Raw genomic sequence first — 8,803 nt, 5'->3', positions numbered from 1 at the left:
TGGTTTATTAGTCTCTTCATGAACATTTCCACTAATTACACTGTCCGTGAGAAATGCAAGAAGTAATACTCTATAACTACTTAACTGTTTTGCACCGGAGAGAGTATTACTGACTACCCTGGAAACTACACCTGCCAGGCAAATAGGCAGGGTGGAGGGAGATTTTTTGGGGAACTCACCAACGGGTATTGCTCCTCCTACGGTGCGATAGGAGGGGAATAGATGCAGAATCAGGTCCAGTCCTTAGGAGACGTTTACTGGCTTTGTGGAGACATGAGGTAGAGGACCCGCCTGGAGGGTAATTGGACAGGGGAGTGTACCTTAGTAAAGCCCTTATGCTCCTCCACATCCTGTCAGACAACATTGAGGATAATGAGGTTACCCCCAATAGTTAATTTATCTCGATCCAACTCAGTCTGTGTTTTGTGGTTATCCTGTCATGTTGGTCTATCCTTGTTTTCCGCATAGGTACAGCGGTTCCTTCCAATCTTGTCACTAGTTAGTGTAGGGTCAGGGTGAGGCGACCTGGACGTGTTCACCATTAGGACTATCTCCAGGAGGGACACTGGTGTGGGTGAAGATTAGGGAGTCCTACGCCGTGCGTACCTGTGCACGCTACTAGTATTGTAACATTATACTAGAGCGAGAAGAGAGACCCCTGGTGGTAGTTTTGATCTACACGTATACATTGACGTCATAGGATAGCCAAGGGGGGTACCTGACGAGTTTTAAAAAAATAGAGACCAAGTTAAAACTAGATTCGAGTCCATTTTCCTGATCATTATGGTAAATATATGTTGATTGGATTAATTATGTTTTATTATAATTAGCAGTGGTTTATAAATTATACTAGAGACGCCTTATAGGGACTAGTCGACCAATAGGACCTACCTCGACTATGACTTTTTAAAATAGAATGGCCTTAGATATGACTTTAGCTAAAAAGGGGAGTGTCTGTAAGATGATAGGGGAGACTTGTTGTACCTACATCCTAGACGACACGTGACCCGCGGGTAAAGACACAGTTGCCATTAAGAAGCTGACCGCGCTAACTAAAAAGAGCTAACTTTTGGGACCAGCACTCGCCATGGATGAGCGGGTGGTAAAGGATCCTGGCACAGACGGGCGTCGCTGTTGTATGTGAACTGATGGTTATCTTTTCTGTTCTAGTCTGCTGTGTTATCCCCTGTGTCAGAGAGACCTGTGAAACTGATGCTGGAAAAGCCGCTCCCACCATGAGTTTGCTGGATGCATCCCCAGAAGGAGTGGACAAGTCCTACACCCCCTTGAAGACTCTAAAACGAACCTTCAACGCGCTCCAGTTATAGGCTCACGTGCAGAGAACTGTGAAAATCAGATAGAGAGTTAGAGGATAGACATTTTAAGGGGGGATTGTGATAGACATAATGATTAGTCAGTATAAAATGTCTATCGATTTGTATAAACCAAATGTATTATGCTGTTGTAATGACTCTTAGCTCTGTGGAGTTTAAAGGACACACACACAATCTAATCATGGTATTTGCTAGACAAAGGATGTATGATGTAATGTTAGCTAAGTACATAGGAATTGCACAACCAGCCTCTAAGAGTTAAAGATTATAGGATTATATGTATATACGGAGTGTCTTTCTAGCACTTCTCCACCCCTTCCATCCTGAAGCTAGTTAAATAATGGGTTGCCACATACACAGAAACTGCTTAAGGTAGCCTGCATAGAGGACAAAGTCCAAGCTACATCCTGGCTAGTAGAGGGTGGGCAGAGAGGTGGGGGATTCTATATGATCCGACAAATGAGAATCCTATATATGTTACTGATGTAATCTGTTGCACGCCCATTAAAGGGCGTTTATCATGTGTTATAATAAAAAGCCTGAGCCTTTACACATTGTAGAGACTCTCCCGGTTTTAGACCAGCATTTGTGTCTGATCCTGGTCGATGATGTGTGCACACAATACAATTTGGAAGCTACAAAATACCCCAAAACCTGCTGGAGAAAACTATAATCCAGATCAAGCACACAGCGCTTCCGCCTTCAGAGGAGAACTACTAGTCAAGTGACCCTCCGCAGCCAACCAGCACTGACTATGGAGATGTACGACTCACTGGGAATCCCCTGGCTTAAAGCTGCAGGACGCTGAACATCCCTGACTGGGACCTACAGTCAAACCTCTAGTTTTGTTTGTAATCCGTCTGAAAGCAATCGGCCAAATTGAAACCAATGAAACTGGAGGCAATTATTTCCATAGGAATCAATGTGAAACCAATTAATTTGTTCTAGACATTCTAAAAAACACTAAACCACATAGAGAATAAATACCAAAACCAATAACAATAATAAGTGAATATAAAAGACTACTGTAAAGAATAAAAGAACATTTAACAAGTTATTGAACATTTTACTGTTTTATCTGTGCTGTTACATAGGACTGCAGGCCACTTCTACTACATCATCTGTCCTCAGCGTTATCAGTGTTCTCTGTGGTGTTACATAGGACTGCAGGTGACATCATTATCTGTCCTCAGCGTTATCACTTTATCTGTGGTGTTACATAGGACTGCGGGTGATATCATTATCTGTCCTCAGCGTTATCACTTTATCTGTGGTGTTACATAGGACTGCAGGTGACATCTTTATCTGTCCTCAGTGTTATCACAGTGTGTTTTATGTGGTGTTACATAGGGCTACTACCCCCACTCTCCGGAGCCAGCCGGCGGAGGATGGGGATGCTTTGCAACCGGCTACCCAGGAGGGGCTGAGGAGATCTAGCAGAAAACGCAGCGATGTGTCTCCTGCACCCCTCCTGGAGACCGAGGCGGCCGTCGAGCTAGCCAAGGTGAGGGATGGCGGCTCTCCGGGACCTCGGCTGCTGAGACTTCCAGCAAAGGCCCTCCTGAAGCCAGGCCAGGTACTTCTCGGGGAGCCCCCAGTCCTACCATCGAGCACTGGGGGACACTGCGGCCTAGGGAGGATGTTACCGTCTTTGTTGCCAGGCTCGCTTCAAGTAACCAGGAGTACCGTGAGGCCGGTAGCACCATCAGAAGGCTTCAGGAGGAGGTAAAGGCAGCCAGGTCCCTGGCCAACAATTCAGGTGGGTCAAGAAGGGCCCAATACAACCAGGCCGTCCAGGAATTGAAAAGCGAGATCCTCACCCTGGTTGAGAAGAGGGCGGCCATCTCCAGGGGTGCAGGTCCCTTCGCTAAGAAGCTGGGGAATTTTGACCGGTTTGAAGGGTCTCAGCCAGCTCTGGCTGGGGTCTGTGAGGATATGAAGGGCCTAGTGTCCAACATGGAGCAGGTCCCTGCTGGAGGACTGCAGATAGCGGACAGTCAGCAGTCCCTGTGCAGTGACCTTCCATCCGGGCAAGCTACTATTATTTCAAGCTCGGACTCCTCTGGGGAAGAGGGCGAGGACAGTGGACGGGGGGGGGGGGGGAAACTAATGGCGTACATAAGTCAACTGGAATCGCCTGGAGGCCTGGAGGGTCTCTATTTTGGCAATGACCTTCCTGAGCGAGACCCCCAGGCTAAAAAGAAGAAAAGTGGCAAAAAGATCACCCAGGTGGAGTACAGGTACGTCAGCCTCCCTGGGCAAGCCTCTAAACCAGGGGAGGGAGGTAGCTGCATGGGTAGCCCCCGAGTCCGACCCAGCCTGGACTCTGCTAAGGTGGGTTCAGTGCAAAGGAAGGGGGAGAGTGCTAGGCATCCTGATCCAACCCCCCCCCCCAGTTCGTAATGAAAGGAGGGGTGACGGGCAGAAGCTGTTGTCTGACAGCAAGATTCCTAAGAGTGGGGGTCATCCGGCGTCGGATGATCCAGGTAAAATGTCAAAAAAAGCTGCGAAGGTGGGGGGTCATCCGGCATCGGGTGGCCCCCAGAAAGGCCCTGCGGTGGGCCTAAGTAAGGGGGGTCACCCGGCGTCGGGTGATCCCAAGAGTTCAGGGAAGGTGGAGGAAAAGGTGGGGGGTCATCCGGCATCGGGTGACCCCCAGAAAGGCCCTGCGGTGGGCCTAAGTAAGAGGGGTCACCCAGCATCGGGTGATCCCAAAAGTTCACGGAAGGTGGGGGGTCATCCGACGTCAGGTGGCCCCCAGAAAGGCCCTGCGGTGGGCCTGGATAAAGGGGATTGCCCGGCGTTGGGTGATCCCAAACATCCTGGGAGGTTGGGGCGCCATCCGGCGTCGGGTGGCCCCAATAAGGGCCCTGCGGTGGACCCCCCAAAAAGTGGTTACCTAAAATGTCGGAATTCCTTTGCGGGGGTGAGGATGGACCCGGGGGTGCAGGACCCGGCCTCGAGGATAGTGGCGTACGCTGATGACATTACCATCTTTGTCTCCTCTCATGAGGAGGCGGGGTGGGTGATGTCGGAAGTTGTCCGCTACTCGGAGGTCTCCGGGTCAAAAATCAATCGGGAAAAGTGTGAGAGTCTCTGGCTGGGAGGGGGAGATCCTGCTTTTGATCTTCCGGACGCTCTCCCAGAACCCCAAGATTCCGCTAAAATTTTAGATATCGATTTCGACCAAGGGAATTATCCCGAGAAAAACTGAGAAGGCAGGTTGAGGAATGCCGCTCAAAAGGTGGATAAATGGAAAGGGTGGTCTTTGACCCTGAGAGAAAGGGTTTGCTGGATCAAGACTTACCTGCTCCCTTTGTTAATGTACCTGGGAAGTGTCTGCATTTTGCCAGAACCTCTTTGGTCACGGGTCTACAGCCTATTCTTCCAGCTGTTATGGGGGAATAGGTTGAACCCAGTCAAGAGGGAGGTTACTTACCGTACGAGGAGACTAGACGGGTTGCGTATGGTCAACCCAGTGGTATTCCTCGTGAATACCTTTTTAAAAGCTAATATCGCAAACCTCTGGAATGAGAGGACTCCTCTGTGGGTATCCTCCTGTACGAGATGGTTTCGGACGTTCTTCCAGGAGTGGGAGACAGGAGGGTGTGTGAAGGACTTTTGTACACCGCACGGACATCTTCCAGCTTACGTTGCACCGTTCTGAAAAAAAAGAGAGAAAAAAAAATTCTTGTTTTACTATTGTGTGTTGTTTTTTTCTCTATTTAGTAAGTTGGAATATGCAGCACTGCAGGATTGTGATAGATTCTCTTGCTTTTGTTATGTTTTGTAATGTAAATTTGGGATATGTGTGATTGGGGATGCGGCCGGACCGGTTTTCACTCTTTTACTGTTTCTGTAAAATTTTGTAAATATGAATATATGTTTGGCAATTATTTTTTGCAAATATATCTGTTTTGTTTGTAAATATGAATATATGCTTCTTGCGACTGTATTTGGCTAATTTGGCTTATTTGTCCTCCAGCGCTATCACTGTATATTATATGTGGTGTTATATAGGACTGCAGGTGACATCATTATCTGTCCTTAGCGCTATCACTGTGTTATATGTGGTGTTACATAGGACTGCCGGTGACAGCTTTATCTATCCTCAGCGTTATCTCTGTTATCTGTAGTGTTACATAGTACTGCAGGTGACATCACTATCTGTCCTCAGCATTATCACTGTGTGTTATCTGTAGTGTTATATAGGACTGTAGGTGACATCATTATCTGTCCTTAGCGCTATCACTGTGTTATATGTGGTGTTACATAGGACTGCAGGTGACATCATTATCTATCCTCAGTGTTATCTCTGTTATCTGTAGTGTTACATAGTACTGCAGGTGACATCACTATCTGTCCTCAGCATTATCACTGTGTGTTATCTGTAGTGTTACATAGGACTGTAGGTGACATCATTATCCTCAGCATTATCACTGTGTGTTATATGTGGTGTTACATAGGACTGCAGGTGACATCATTATCAGTCCTCAGCATTATCACTGTGTGTTCTCTGTAGTGTTACATAGGACTGTAGGTGACATCATTATCCTCAGCTTTATCACTGTGTTATATGTGGTGTTACATAGGACTGCCGGGGACATCATTATCTGTCCTCAGCGCTATCACTGTGTTATCTGTGGTGTTCCTTTGTATTAGCAGCTACAGGAAAAAAATAACTAAAATGGTAAACGGACAGAAAACGGAGATGGATAGCTTTCTGTTTCCTTCAATATCCATTGACAGCAATGTTTAAAAAAAACAAACGCTGCAATCTGCTTTGGTTCTGTTTTTAGAACTGGAAATAAGGCCACTCTCACACATGCGGTCGGCAAAACGCTACCTTCGTCCGACAGCGAGTTTTAGCGCACCCCATTGTTGTGATGGGTGATGAGGTGCGCTAAATGGGGTAAAATAGAGCCAGCAGTGCACAAAAATCACGTGTTGAAGCCCGTCTGCGAGGCACCATTGAAAGCTATGGGAGCGTTCAAAACACTGGTAATTGCGGTAAAAAACGGACGCGTGAGTGTGGCCTAAAAGTTCAGCAGTTTTGCTTCAGTTTAACCCCTTCACACCCCGGGCCGAGCAGTTATGTCCCCGGCATGTGGAGTTTGCCCGGAGTAGTCAGCGTTCAATTCTCAGTGCCCGGATCAGTGTTTAGGGGTTTCAAACTATCTGCATTTTGTGCAGCAGAAGTCCCATAGGAGTCTATGGGAGATGTGCAAATGCGCATGGGGAAGGGTGTGACTGCGCAAAACGCAGGGAAAACAAGACCTCTTAAGCTGATTAGGCTTTAAATAGCCATGAAATCCATGGAAAGGGTTTGTCTGGCCATTAAATACACGTAAAGTGTTACGTGCTCATGTGAACTGTCCTTGCCTGCACGAAAGTACAGTAGTATGCACAGACACGCGTGTAACAGGCAGCTCATGTACAGCTTCAAACCTGGTTCATGCGCAAATATTCTGCTCTTCAGCGAGCGGTTTTGAGCATACGGTCGCGTGAAGCCACCTTGATAAAGACAAAAACAGTACATGTAATAAGTTTGGTCCGTGTGGAAAAAAACGTTACTCTGCATAATCCCATAGGCTATAATGTACTTGTGAGTAGGGCGATGCCAGGAAAATCTGGGTGAGCCAACGGGTCTGCAAAATGTGCACGGGTGATATATGGTACCGCAATAACAAGTATCACTAGAGGACGACTAATACGACTCTGTACGCTGCCATGAAAAATCACAGGTATAATATGGGCCCTTATCAGGCGAAGGCTACCTACATGCGGGCAAGAGCGATATTGGGCCGTGAATCTCAGCGTGAGGTTTACCTGCAGACGTGAGGCGATTTTCAGGCAAAATGCCCCTCATCTGTGAAATTCTGGTCCTCTTGCGCGGGTTTCACAAATGATAAAGAATCAGAAGTGTTTCCAATTGACTTCAATGGGAAACTTGGAAAGCGTTCGCATGCACATCGCACGGCCTGTATTTTAAGTGCATGAAGAATCCGCATGTAATACGCAGACAATACGCCCGTGTGAGGCCCAAGGGCGCCATATTGGGGGCCTATACAACACTGGTTTATAATAAGTGTTACAGCAGTGAACCCCGTACAGACCAAAATGTATCCGGTCAGAAGGCCAAAAATACCTCAAATATTAAGGCCTTGACCATCAATGTTACATAAGGAAGAAACACGAAGTAATTCGCTCAGTTTTACAGTCTGTTCTGCTTCTACTTCACTCCGTTTAGTACATTTTCTGCTTCTCATCATTTCCGCTTCTTTTTCTTCAACTTTTCCTGTCACAAAATGCTGCCATTTCATCCCGGCTCCGTCATTCTCTGACTGGACGCCATTGTGCAGCTGCAGGCTGTTTCAAGTCCCCCCTCTTCATCCCGTCTAGAAGCTTCTCTGTCCATCATCTCCTTTGCTCTGCTTCTATTGGACAGCTGATGTCTCCTCCCCTCTGACCCCACATCTTCAGGAAGCAACCGCTACCAGCGATCCAGCTCTAACGCCGTGTTCACATGTTGGGTTCATTGCGGTACAAACGGCTACATTTGTGCTGTAGTTCAGGTCTGGCTACAACATGTGAATACAGCCTAAGGCCTCGTTCACACCAGGGAATCTGCACGGTTAAATTACATCCGCAAAAAAATTGTGACTATTAGGACCAATGGTTTCCAATGGAAACGTCGAGGCGAAGAAATATAGAAAATCAGCTGAGCAAAAATACAGGACCTGACCTCTCTGGTGCGCAAAATGCAGGAGTGTCCATAGACTTCTATGGGAGCTGGAAAACAAGGAAGGGGAGGGAGTTTAGCTGCGCCCAACGCTCGGAAAAGAAGATGGCTGCCGCTATTTAAGTCATTAGGTGGATTTCTACCGGTCGAGAAGTGGAGTTAGCTGTGATTTTTTTTTTGCAGCCAGAATTTTTCCACGATTAGGTCCTTCGTGTAAATGAGCCCTAGGGCCGCTCTCACACATCCATTTTTTAACGTGTATCACACACGCAGGTTTTGCGCGCCTAATACGCAGTAACTAGCTTTACATTACCATCAATCGTGCCTCTCACACAGCGCGCACAACAAGAAATAAGGACAAGGGCTACAAAACCTCACAAGTCGTGTGCATATTTGCGAAACCTGCATGGTTTTTGGCTCCCAATGTCGCATGCTATAAAACATCGCAAATGTGAAGGAACCTATAAAAAAGCGTGGGCTTCACATACATAACACGAGAAAATCATGCGACATTGTCGCCCACACTGGCTGCAAAATCATCGCTACAAAACGCATGTATGTGAAGCCCGGGATCTTTCACATGAGATGTTTTGTAGCCTGAAAGCTCTGATTGGCTGAGACAGTCAATGAAGGGCTGTGATTGGGCATCGAGCAAGCACCAACAACCAATCACAGCACTCTATTGCCGGAGGCTGGGTTCTCAAACCTGGCCTCCGGCAATAGACTT

The sequence above is a fragment of the Eleutherodactylus coqui genome, chromosome 2 (genome assembly GCF_035609145.1).
Source record: "Eleutherodactylus coqui strain aEleCoq1 chromosome 2, aEleCoq1.hap1, whole genome shotgun sequence".
In the NCBI taxonomy this organism is placed as follows: Eukaryota; Metazoa; Chordata; class Amphibia; order Anura; family Eleutherodactylidae; genus Eleutherodactylus; species Eleutherodactylus coqui.
This window is presented reverse-complemented; position numbering follows the sequence as displayed.